The following is a 13,056-nucleotide window of genomic DNA, read 5'->3' as shown; positions in this document are numbered from 1 at the left end:
GCTACTAGTGACTGAAAGGTTGCAGGTTTGAATCATTGTGACCTTAATCAAAACACGTACATTGTTGGTATCATCAGGAGGACTGTCCCCATCCCTTTACCTGTAAATCACTATGAATAATAAATATCAAATAATAGACTCACTTCCAGTTAGTCTCTTTTTTTTGCATCCATGCTGTTAGCTTCAGCAGCAGTGTGGCAGCTGTGTTTTAGACTTCACCTGGATCTGTAAGATAACCAGAGAAAAGACCAGGATGATTCATAATTTATTGCGTCGGGGGTCTGCGCTGAATTTTAATATCTCTGTTGCGTTAGGCTGGAGCAATGAATGTTATAGTGAGATGTGAGGTTGTAAAGCCTAATGATGATCTGATATTCTGCACGCAACACAGGTGTGGCTTTAACTCGTTTGGAATGATAATTAGCACAAGTAGTTAACCTGAAGAACACTACAGAAAAGAGTACACGCATGTGGAGGGACTTTCACTTCAACTCAACCACTGATAAAAGCAAAGAATATCTGTGTCGTCCGGGGCTGCACTGGAGAGTGAGTCATTAAAGGTCTATAAATGATGTACCCATTTCATGCACCTATGTTTTCTAAATACATTTCTATAAGAATACTAAAAAGTATTTAAAAATGGAAAAATAACAAATATTGTTTATATATATATATATATATATATATATATATATATATATATATATATATATATATATATATATATATATATATATATAAGTGTTTATTTATTTATTTGGTCTCTATTTTTCACTGTGACCAAGAGTTTCGACCATTGCAACACATTTTGTGACGACTGAAAAACAGTTGAGGATGTGTGGCTTGTGTGTTAATGTGGGTGTGCTAAAGAAATCATTGTTATTGGACTGAAGAAGCTGGCCTTGAATACACCGGACCACCGTGTTGACATGCCTGAGAGTGTATTGTGTGTAAAGATTACAATGCATATGTTCTATGACCATGCATACTGTATGTGCATGGAATTCACAATAAAACTGCACGTTTGCTAATTTGCATGCATCAAAGTTGTTATTCAAACTGTCTCTTGGGATTTGCGTGATTTTATGCATGTGTGCACAAGCGAGCTTCTCTCCATCGGCATGCATGTTTGTGCATTGGGCAGTTTTGTATACGCGTATACATGTGTGGGAGTTTAAATTAGCAAGATGCAGGAAGGCCTTGTATGCGACCCGACGGTGCTAAATTTACTGAATATGATGCGGAAAATTGCTGTGCAGTAATAATTAGCCTTTCAATAGTGTGGTCCTTTCAGCGCATTTAAACAAGTTCTTCCACAGCCCAGTACGGCATAAGTAGACTCGTACATATGCTGGCTATCTGTCAGTTAGATGAGCGTTAAATGAGACTGAGATCTCACTCTATTACAAATGCATTAAAAATCACTACCAGAAGATGACATAAAGTAAACATAAAGTAGCTATGGATATTTTGCGTTCGGGCGATCACATTTTGCGACCACCAAAAACATTTTCGAACAACCCAAAACATGCAACAAACAGCATTACAAGTCCTGGCCAAAAATGGCAGCCATGTAAACCACAGTGAACACAGCTAAAGTATTTGTGAGTTCAGTGATGCAGAAGCTGTTTATCTCCATAAGCGTTAAACATCCTGAGTGCTTATATTTTTCTTCCTCCTACGCATGTGTTCTCTCTCCGCTTAGGAAGTCTACCTTTGTTAGACTGCGTTTTTCCCTGCGACGAAGCCCATGGGTGCAGAGCTCTGTTAGAAATTCTGCTTTAGTAAGAGACTCCAAGGCCCCATCAAGCTTTCAAAAGCCTTGCCTTCATATTCATTAATATGGAAAGAGTATGGAGCTGAAAACTAAAGATGTCATCACTGCGCTGTAATATTCTTACAAATGCAGCACAGGTATATGCTGCATGCAAACGCACAATTCCAAAGTGTTTCCCTCTTCTCTGCATGCTAAAATATTACATTTAATTTGAAAGACATCCTTGTGAACGAGCAAAAGAGCAGCGTTAGATCATAATGAGCAAATGCAGTATGAGTGTGTGCCAGAGTGTGGCGCTCCTGCTGAAAGTGATTTATAAAGTAGGCTATCCTCTTCAGACTCCTTCAAAACAACAATTCTGTTGCATAAATCGTGCATCAAATCAATAAAGAGATGTTTGAGTGTGTCTGTCTGTGTGCATGCAGAGAGAAAGTGATAGTGATATGCAGAGATTTCAGCAGTCTGGCAGTCCCACTCGCTGCCAAGTGAATCCATTTCTGAGCAAAAAGAACAGCTTTGTAGTTTTTTTTTCTGTTTTGGAGGAGCAGCGTTGCTGCAGAATACTTCTACACTCTACAGAGATCTACAATCTCACATTTACAAAGCAAACTGAGTCTCAAACCAGATGCCAACACATTATTATGATAAAAATATTCAAGAACTGAATGGTTTTTCCTGGTGCAGCTCAACAGTAGAGGGTATCAATTATGTCGATTAGGTTTAGCCACAGATTATTTTGGAGGAAAAAGATACAAGGGCAATACAACAACGAAGGTAACAACCTTTCGTGTGGGAACATTTCATTCTTACATAAAACACAAATGATGTAATCTTGAAGAATATCCTGGCCACGTTTTTGACTATAATGAAAGTGTCAAGCTGTCAAGCTCCAAAATGACAAATAAATACCATAAAAGTATAATAAAAGTGGCCCATGTGACATGTTCTTGTCTTTTTTTTTAATTAAAAAAATATCTTCATTCTATTATATCTGATCTTTTTAATAAATCAGTTCAGAAAACCGATCTGAATGATTCATTCACAAATCAGGCTCATCCAGCTAGTTGTAATTTTAAAGAGTTACCAGTAAATATTTTTAAATGTCTGTTTTTGAATTCATGGTTGTGAGTTGTAAATAATGTCAGAATCCTTTCTGGTGCAGTAAATTTCAAGAAGGCTGAAACAATGGAAACGAAAAGACTAGGATATGCAGAGTCAAGGTATGCTGCAGCACAACGCTAGCTGATATTTATGGTCAACTCATGGAGGTGTATGGATGCAACATTATGTCCTAGAATTATATCCTGGAAATATACTTACATGACCAATGAACACCCGCACCGATGCATTGCGCTGTGGCACTTATGTGAACATCCTGAGTTGCGAAGGTGGCTCATGTCATTTTCCAATGCTGAAATGTCCAGATCACATTTCAAAACAAGAAAAGCAGTACATATTCTTGTAAAAAGAAAATCAATCTTATAAACTAATGTGTTACCGTTTATTTACTGGAAAAGCCCTAGTACATACAGCATATAGTTCAGTTTTGGGGTAGCAATGAACAGGGGATTCGGAATCTGCCTTAAAATTCCCTTTCAGCGCATGTTGAGTGACTGAAGCAGATCTGAAACGAGATGTTAAACATAGCGTAACACACATCACTCCTAGACTGGAATGAAGACTTTCTAATGATAGTAATTACTGACAGCGACAGCTTGGCAGGAGAGATCACAGTTTGACTGGAAAAAGTTTGGGCATGTAGCCCAAAACGAAACTAACTACTTTTTTAGGAGTCTACTGATGATTGTTTCAGAAGATTGATCTATTTTGTGTGTGTATGTGTCTAAATAAATGATGTGTTTTATCAGCTTCAGTCTATGGTTCCTGACAGCGCTTCTCTAAGTCGCCACTGCAGGGCCACTTTCCCCGCTGAGTCACAACATCCTGACATACACTTTATCTCTCTGCTCTCTCCGGCTTCTCTGAATATCTTAATCCATAGAATGCGATTAATAGCAAACTCACTCAACACCATTTTGTATCTCAGGAAATGTGGTTTGCTTTCAGATCATGCAAAAGTCTTAATAAAACACATTATGTAGGTCACTCTGTCTTGCAGGACTTGTCCCCGTGCACGGCTCTCTGGATTTGCTGCGTTTGGAGTTTTTCCCGGCTATACCCAGTGTCAGGTTTATGGATCAGTGGCCTTACAGCTGTTAGAAGAGCACTTTTAATATTTAATTGTGTCCCTCCCCTATGGCATCTAACAACAGGATTCAGCAATATAATATAAATACTATGTGTCATCAAAACAATCAACATATTAAACTGGAATTTTACAATTTGTAAAGAAAACGTTGAATCAAGTCAAGTCACTTTTATTTATTGCGCTTTATACAATACAGATGGTTTCAATCCAGCTTTAAGGAATGCTTGCACTTTTGAGACAGATTTCATTACTTGATTCATATAGATACATTTGGAAAAAGTTCTAAAATGTGTCAATACTTATTAAGGGTAAAAAAAATCTCTTTTACTTTAAAGTTAGCTATAAACTACAGGAAACCCTCTCGTTTACATTACTTTAATATTAAAGGTTACAATTAACAGAGCCCAAACTAAATTCAATTGATATGTATTAAAATGTTTTAGTACTCTATAAATATAATATATATTTGATTTAATATTCAGCACTCAAAGTTGTAGCCTATACAAATTTGCACATAAGGCAGTTTTTATATCAATCTTCCATGTGTTTTTTTTTATTATTATTTTTATTCATTGAAATATAAACATTTAAGTGGTGGCAGTTGTGGAAATTTGTTTTAATGACAGATAGATTTGTGCAAACATACATTACCTTAACAGGTAAATAATGAATATAGTGAACATATACATTAATCTATAGTACACAAATGCTCCTCTCTGGTGTTAGCTAACTAACTGACACTGAATGGCTTTCCTGAGGTAAATGTAGCAGTATGACGTTTTTACAAGCTGCTTTATTGTCTTTCCGCGGTTATGAATACATGAGAGATGATACATTTCAGTAAGTTGTACTTTATCTTTCAACATACCTTCTGTTCTGATGTTCATTCATGTGTGTTTTGTGCTATAGGCTAAAAGTAAAGTGGAAGTGGCCATATGTGCACGTGCGCCCTGTGTTGTCGCTTGAACTGATGCGATCCATCACGACACATCAAGAAGCGCCAAAACGGTATTTATTATTTACATTTCTTGATAAAAATGACACAATTTGAAAGCTGAAACAGTTTCATATTTTTTAAAAGTAACAAAGCACAAAGCTTGATGTGATTGTTGAACGAGCTAATGTTTAGTTAAGTTTCATTCACTCATTAAAGGGTTATTTCACCCAAAAATGACATTTCTGTCATTACTCACCCTCATATCGGGAAAAGCACACTTGTGCTTAACAAGCTGCACAATTTGAGGTATCATTCATGTCTGCTGTATGAACAAAGCAGGACTATTTACACTCCAAACTGTAATTTCCTAAAGCAAGCATCATTATTGGTCATACTGATTAGGGATTTGAACAAACCCTTTACCTTAAGGTTGCTTTAGCACTAGCTTTTGGCATTTAGCACTATACAAAACTCAAACAATTTACAATACATTTCAGAGACCTTTTCGCAGAACAATTTAGGCAGCATCTTGTGATTTGAGATTGAACCTACAGTCTTTTAATAAGCACACCAGAACCATTAAGTTACAAACATCCTAAACACAACAGAGATTGTGTTCAAGCATGGGAAACAAATGAAGAGCTCTCTGGCTCTGAATAGCTATTTCCTTTAGCGGGAGTTGATGGTCATGGTCCATCGGGCATGTGAGTGTGTTGTGGTGCCAGGTTTCAAGCTTAGTACCACCCCCCTCTATGAAGAACTCAAGTGGATCTTTTAGTCCTTCTTAACGATTTGCTTCAATAGTGGGAATGCATTCCTACAGAAACTCTCATAACATACATGCAGAGACATAGAACAAAAACAAATACTTTGAACCTAACCTTATTTATTAAACCTCTGTGTGTAACTCTACAATCCTACATGGTTTACTCTTCAGACTTTTGCTTGGAGAATGATAAAACAGGTGAAAAAAAAATTATAGACCATTCAAAATATCATAGAGACGGTTGACTTTCACATTTTAAAGTCTTCCCAAACAGTCATTCAGACGCACGCAAAATACAGTTACCCAGAACATAGCAACCACCTACTAATGGCCTAGCAATTATCATATAAAAGCATAGCAACTACATAACAACATGCTAAAATGACTCAAATTGTGGATAATATAATGTAATATTTGGATAATATTTTAGGATTGTAATATTGGATTGTATTTTTTTAAACTAGACAAACATTTCAATAAATACATTTGGCAACAAAAAAAAATCTCACAACACATTAGCAACTGCATAGCAACACCCTAGCAACCACCTACTGCTAACATATCAACCACATAGCAATGTGCTAAAAATGACTGCAGAGCAACACCCTAGCAACAGTCAATAGTCTCTATAACATGGTGTCTACATATGATTGGTAGTGCATTAGTTGGTGGATGCTATGCAACATAGCAACCACCAACTAAAGTGCTAGCAATCATGTAGACACCAGAATATCATAGAGACTGTTCTCAGTAAGTAACCACCTAACAACCACCCAGAACACCCATTGTTGTATTGTTTAAATATTTTTGTACAACTTTGTGTTAAACAAGGAGATATTTCGGAAACATTTGGCAAAAAAGCAACCACCCATAACACCCTAGGAACCACCTACTATGTTGTAGCAATAACAGACAACACCATAGCAACAAGCTAAAAATGATTTAGAATACCTTAGCAACTGCATAGCAACAACCTAACAACCACTTAACACCATAGCAACCACTTAGCAATCACAATCATGCAATGTTGCTTTTGAGAAGGGTGGCACGGTGGCTCAGTGGGTTGCACTGTCGCCTGTGCCAAATCCAATGTATGCGTGCAGATAATTGAGCGGTACTAACACTAGGAAAATATAATAATGTCGCTTTGAGAAAAAAATGTCTGCCAAATTCCCTGACACTGAACACCTCAACAACTGCATGGCAATGCCTTGGCAACCACCCAGAAAACCCTAACTTTTGCACGAGCAAGCACCACTCACCCCATTACAGGTCAAAGGTGAGCCTGAAGTCAAGTGTCTGCCATAAAGGCTCAGGTTACCTTCAATTTCTGCGTTCCACTCCGTCTCGCGTTCATTTCAGTTATACTCCTTTGGCTGTGAGCATGGAAAGACACGTTCGGTGCATGCGCACTATCTAGTGGATTTTGTTTTCAAGCTCTCAAGTCACTCGCACATGCACTGTTGTATGCGCAACATCCACGCGGCCACAGGTTTCTGTCCGCGGACCCTCCTGATGACTAAAATGACCTCACACGGACAGTAGACGGCCAAAGTATATTTTGGACAATTCAGTATCAACCCAGATCTTTTCTAAAAACAACAGACCTAACAGACGAATTGTACATGACCTCAACTAGATCAACACACAGTGACTTTAAAGAGATTTAGATGACAACAAAGGTTCTTAATGAGCTGTATCTGGTATCAGACACATCAGTGAGTGATACGTCCTCCATGCGTAATTTGTCTTCCTCTTCATTTCTAAAACCATGCGCTGGCTTAATGTAGTGCGCAGTGGTAATGTCCTCCCTTGATCTGCTTTGCAGATTGGCAGATGAATCGATTGGCATGCTGGTTAAGACTCTCCGGTGCCTCTTTTGGTGCGTTTCATCATCAGAGGAGTTACTCACAGAAAGTCATCAAAGCCTCTGATGCACATTACAACATTGCAAATGCGATTTCTGACAGATGATTGGAAGATGTCAAATGTCTCGGCCAATCATGAGCTCTCATTTTGCTGCACTAAAATGGTATTTGCTTGCATTACATACTTAACTGAATGTATAAAATATTTTATTCTAAAAATGGGAAAGTCGTCTTGTTGGTTCAGCTTTAAATTCTTGACATTCTAGGTATAAAAAAAAAAAGGAAAGTTACATACGTCAATGCGTTTTGAAATTTTTTTTCCCTGATAACAGTGAAAATACTATGTCATTATTGGTCATGCAGATAAAGTAATTCATCATTTGTAACTCATAATAACAGCAAAACTTTGTGCTTTTGTAAAATAAAGAAAACAAACAGGGTGCGCTTTCTGTCATCTCAGTCTCCGTGAAATTCTTTCTTAAACTCGAAACTTTTCTATAGAAAGCTAGAAATGTCTACTTTTAAATGAAAGAACAAAAAAGAACAACAATTATTCTCTTATTATGTAATCTGTATGAAATCAACGAGAGATACAATCTTTCCCATCTGAGCTCATTAAGCACAAATGTCAGGGCATGTCAAAACATCTCCAGGGCCCAAAACACCCCTCAGACCACAGAGGGTTAATATAACTCTAAGCAAGTAATCATTTTACATTTATATATTTATAAACACAGCTTTGCTGGAAAACAATGGCTTACAATATACTTTATCATTTTCAACCCATTCTAACTGATGCTCCCACTATCCATGGTACCATAAATCATTCTCACAATTTCAACAATGCCTCATCTGTGTAAGCCAGCTACATAATGTTTTTGGTGACATATTTAATTTACAGTAACAATGCTACAATACATCACAGAAAAGCAAATGTTTAAGTTTGAAAGGCATAAAAACACATGCACATGATCAACAAACTTAAAACACAGTGACAACGACAAGTTACAGTTCTGTCAACCGGTCTGAAACGCTCTCACACTCGCCCCCGGGTCGTCCTTACTGTTGAGCCCCGCTATTATTTCTGAATTCTTATACAAGCACAAGTATGCAATTTAATAGAAAGTATGCTGTCCCAGGAGGATCCAGACTCTCTCCAATAAAGACTATTTCCACATAATTGCACCACTACAAAAGAGTTCTTCTTTAAAACACGTTGCAACACACTCACTATATTCTCTGTGTCTCTTGAAGCAAGCAAAACAAATTTCATAGTTTTCATGGATGAGGACAAGCATTGTTATGAAAAAAGGATAACGTTAGTATTTTTTCCATTCCTTTTTTTGGCACAGGAATTTAGAATTGATTTTTTCGAGCTGACTGTTTGATTTAAGCATGCTGTTAAGGAACTGCCTGCGAGCAAAATCCAATTAAATCCTGTGCCTCTCTGCACCCAAAAAACGCCCCGTACCACTCTTCTGTCCTTCCCCCTTTAACTAATTAACATGATTAGCCAAGAGGAACTGCTTAAAGATAGTCTACAGTAGGTGTTTGAGGGAAGGAACGAAATTGCATTCGACTTCCCACTGCCGAGAAGGAAATGCAGTCGGGGGAACTATGTCCAAATCAGACCTGTTTGATATTGTTCAGACCTGTTGACTAATTTTAAGATGTTCAAGGATTAGTTTGACCGCAGATTTTGTTGTGGTTCACTTTTTCTGCCTCTGTACTGAGTTACGGCACTCGTGAGAAAATGACCCAAGTGATGCACTCTTTAAAATTCAGATGGTTATGAAATGCATAATTGCCTACTCTGAGAACTTTTTTTACATGCCAACACCTGTTCTTAAAATTAGAATCCAGCTTAGCAGAGAATGTAAATAATTCATTAGCACAAATTATGCACAGGGGCTCCCTTTGTGTACAATAACATACAGCTGGTTATTATTTTTCCACTGATTTAAGACAGACATGTTTACAGAGAAATATATAATCATGGTTACATTTTTGTGCTCTGATTTTTTTACAATAGTGTTGAATGCGTGTCATGTTTAAAATCATCACAAAATAATGTTTTCAACCCATACCTCATTTGTGAGAGAAGCAGGATATCCAGCAAGAAAATAATGCTGGACTTTTATCCATCGGGAATTGATTGGAACATGAAAACTGCTCTCTATATGACAGGTGGTCGGTGGAAAGAGGCTGAAAAAAACTGACGTCAAACAAAAAGGAATGTCTTTTCAGAGGCAGAGAAAGTTATTAAATTTTGATGTTTTTCTTTGAAATAATGTGCACTGATGAATCGTGCATAACTTCAAGCATCTTTGTTCCATTTGATTGAGTTTAAAAAAAAAAAAAAAATCCCAATTATTTCCTCAGCATTTTAAATATGAAATTATCACAAACATAGAAAGAGACCTCCTTATTTTCTCATTCGCCATACAGAATTGAATTGAGAATGCGTTTTAAATTACAATTCTTAATGAATGTATGAAAGTTGAATTAAAATGCAAAGAGATTCAACTGTAATATTTAACTAGAAAAGTTTGACAAACTTTAATTTACACGACAAAGCCTTGTTTAAACTTTTTGACATGTTTAAAACCTTTAAAGTCAAGGGTTTACAGGATGGATGATGGATGGATGGATGGATGGATGTATATATGTATGGATGGATGGATGGATGGATGGATGTAAGTATGGATGGATGGATGTAAGTATGGATGGATGGATGGATGGATGGATGGATGGATGGATGGATGGATGGATGGATAGAAAGTGCAACCCTGCTGGATACACAGTGCATGCCATTCGCCACATTTCAACTAGTGGATGATGTCTGACAGGGCCGCTCACACATTCTCCTCACATTCTCATTCACTTTGTGACGGTGTGAGGGGGGAAGCGGCTTGAATTTCCTCTCACCCGGTGTGGCCACAGAGACTCAGTGTGCTAAAACAACACCAGTCCACTTCTAAAGAGTCCAAGAGTCTGTCATCAAAGCAGAAAGCACTCACCCTCCCCTCTCCTCCGGCCCTCAAGATCTCCCACTGACCTCTCAGGAGAGAGAGGAAGAACTCAAGCAAGTGGAGATGCTTTAAACCGGTGGCGGCAGCGTAGCTTTTGCCCAGCGAGAGCACCATTGTTGCTGTTTGGCTGGCAGACTGAATCACGGTGGAAGAAGATAATGAGGAAAGCTGCCGTTAGTGTGATGCTGCCAGAGGCCTGCGTGTTTTGCTTTGTGTTGCATTGCACGGTGGAGATAGCATCATTGCAGTTGAGTGTTATCCAGCCTTTGAGCCATCTCCTGGCCAGGCTGTGAGGCTTTGTGTAGCTGCCAGAGCCGTGGAAACCCAGCAAGCCATCTCACACACCTCATAAATCTGCCCCCCATCGCAACCGCCGCCGCCTGCGCTCGCCCACCCATTTGCAAGGAAACGTGGAAGAGGAAATCAGATTAGGGACGTTTTTTTTCCCCAAGCCCTAAGATCAAAACCCAGGCTTAGATATCAAGGCTGCCTTTTGCACAGTTTCAGAACTTTACTTCAAATGGAGAGATGCACATACCCGGCATCAGATTTGACAATTAGCGCTTTCCGCTTTGCTCTCTGAGAAGCTATTTATTGGGCGGCTAAATTTGTAACATTTTCTAAAAGTTGTAGGTGCAGGATGTAATTAGGAAAGATGAAGCAAAAACCTTCATTTTATTCACTGATAACTCACAAATTCAGAACCAGGCACTATCTGCGCTGGTCTTAAACGTCAGTTAAACGTCCGCACAGTTGAATGGATTTATTTGAACTTAATCCAGGCAAACTGAGGGGGATTTAGATTACTGTAGCATCTGGACCAATCAGACACACACAAATTATTCATTATATTTAATGAATAATCCAGCAAACTCACTCTCCCAACAAAGGTCTATGAAACTTCCCCCAAAACTAACATCACAAATTAAGCTAACACACTGGCAGAACCCGGTGTCCTGTTAAAGGACACATTAAGACTGATAAGACTTTTTACGACCCCAAAAGGAATTTGCAGAGAGTTGTGAATCTAACTTAATTCTTTTTGAGAAGGAGAAATAAACCCTTTTAATCATATATATTCTATATATAACCACTTGAGAAATGTATAAACATTATCTAATTTTCCCATCTCATGATTTTCCTTTAATGTGGTTTGGCCTATTTACTCTTTTAAACTCTTTTGGGTTAATGTTTCAGACAGTGCATACTATGGTTAACCAATATCATATGTGTGGTATGTTTTTAAAAAATCCAATCTTCGTCCCCCATTTGTTAATTTACATTACATTTTGCTAACTTTGTGACGCATTAGTATTATAAGAATCTTGAAGATTCTTTTGTAAAACATCCAATCAAATTACATGTTCAAAGGCCTGCTTGAACAAAGGGTCGTAAAGAAATTCCCTCTAAACGGAACAACTTCTTATTGGCTCACAATCCTCCAGAGGGTGTGACATCTTCACGCTTTAAAAATCATTGATCACAAGATCACGCCTCTTAGTCTCTAAGATTTTTAGTCTCTTAGTCCCTTTCTGAAATCCTAATGTGAAGATTATGCTGAACTAGAAGTTTTCTAAGGACTCCCAAGCTTGCGCCAGGCTGCGGCCTTGTCTTTCCATTCACCAAAGATCCTCTGACTCAAACTGGTTCTCTCTCATCAAGACAACATCAGCAAAGATCAACTGGAGCCTCAACAAATTGCATCAGGACAGTTTAATTCAAATGGGCGAGACATGCAAGTATCAAACTTAGTATCATTATTTGATACATTAAGTATCCTTACCCCTTTTTAAGAAGGGCAAGTTAGAACTAAACTGATGGTTTGCGCAAGGCTGTTGATCTGCTGAATTTCAAACAATGCTATAACTTATTGCTTTCCTGTATTCTGCTTCAGTAAACTGTATGCATGTTCACGGCACAAACAGGTTAATTGATTGTAATATTAATTTTACTACATTAAGTTAATTCTATTGACTGATCCAAATATTCATAATCAACTATAACAAGTTACGATTGATTATTAATATTTCTTTAGAGCTAATTTGCTACTAATTTGCTACATTACATAACATTTTATCTGACTGTTAATTCATTATTAAAGCAACAATTTAAATTTGAAATTTAATTTCATTATGTTTAGGTCTAATTTACAAATTTAAGAGTAACGTTCAAAAATGTTGTTGCTTTAGGCCATTTTAATAAAGTAAATTGAATAAGCAGCAAAATATACTTTTTGGGTGCAATTTACTATTTGGAAACCTGTTCAAAAGAGACACCTGTGTATGTTTGCTGTTGATCATGTTATTCATTAAAAAAGTTTTGAGAATGTTAACGTCATTAGCTGAGTAGCATAATTCCTTTAGTGAATCGAGGGGTAAAAACAATATATAATTTTATACCAATTTAAATAATTAACAATATATAATTTTATACCAATTTTATACCAATTTAAATAATTAAATAATAA

The sequence above is a fragment of the Abramis brama genome (assembly GCF_963993115.1).
Source record: "Abramis brama genome assembly, chromosome: 9".
NCBI lineage: Eukaryota > Metazoa > Chordata > Actinopteri > Cypriniformes > Leuciscidae > Abramis > Abramis brama.
Note: the sequence above shows the minus strand (reverse complement) of the source record.